Source organism: Nanorana parkeri, unplaced genomic scaffold, assembly GCF_000935625.1.
Source record: "Nanorana parkeri isolate BGI_ZX_2015 unplaced genomic scaffold, ASM93562v1 scaffold850, whole genome shotgun sequence".
Classification (NCBI taxonomy): domain Eukaryota; kingdom Metazoa; phylum Chordata; class Amphibia; order Anura; family Dicroglossidae; genus Nanorana; species Nanorana parkeri.
This window is the reverse complement of record NW_017307118.1, coordinates 166559-166892: the sequence shown is the minus strand read 5'-3', so window position 1 is coordinate 166892 and position 334 is coordinate 166559.

Genomic DNA, 334 nt, shown 5'->3' with positions numbered 1-334 from the left:
ACCTGCAAAACAACTGCAGATAATTCCTTGGGTAGAAATTGAACCTAGGACCTTTGCTTTGGGGGTCACAGTACTGCCCAAAACAAGGACAGCCATATTAAGCTAAAGGATAAGAAAAGAGCGTGGGGAACAAGTAAAGGTATGCTGTTTTTGAATGCAGTACCATTGTGTGTTAAGGATTAAAGGAGAACTATGAGGTGAGTGCTTTTCACTCACCTCATAGTTCTAGCCGACCTGTGGCAATGAGACTGTCACAGGTCGGCTCAGTAGATCGGGAGGTGAGCGAACACATAACGGCGTTCGCTCACCTCTCGATCCTGTCATGGCTCTCTGC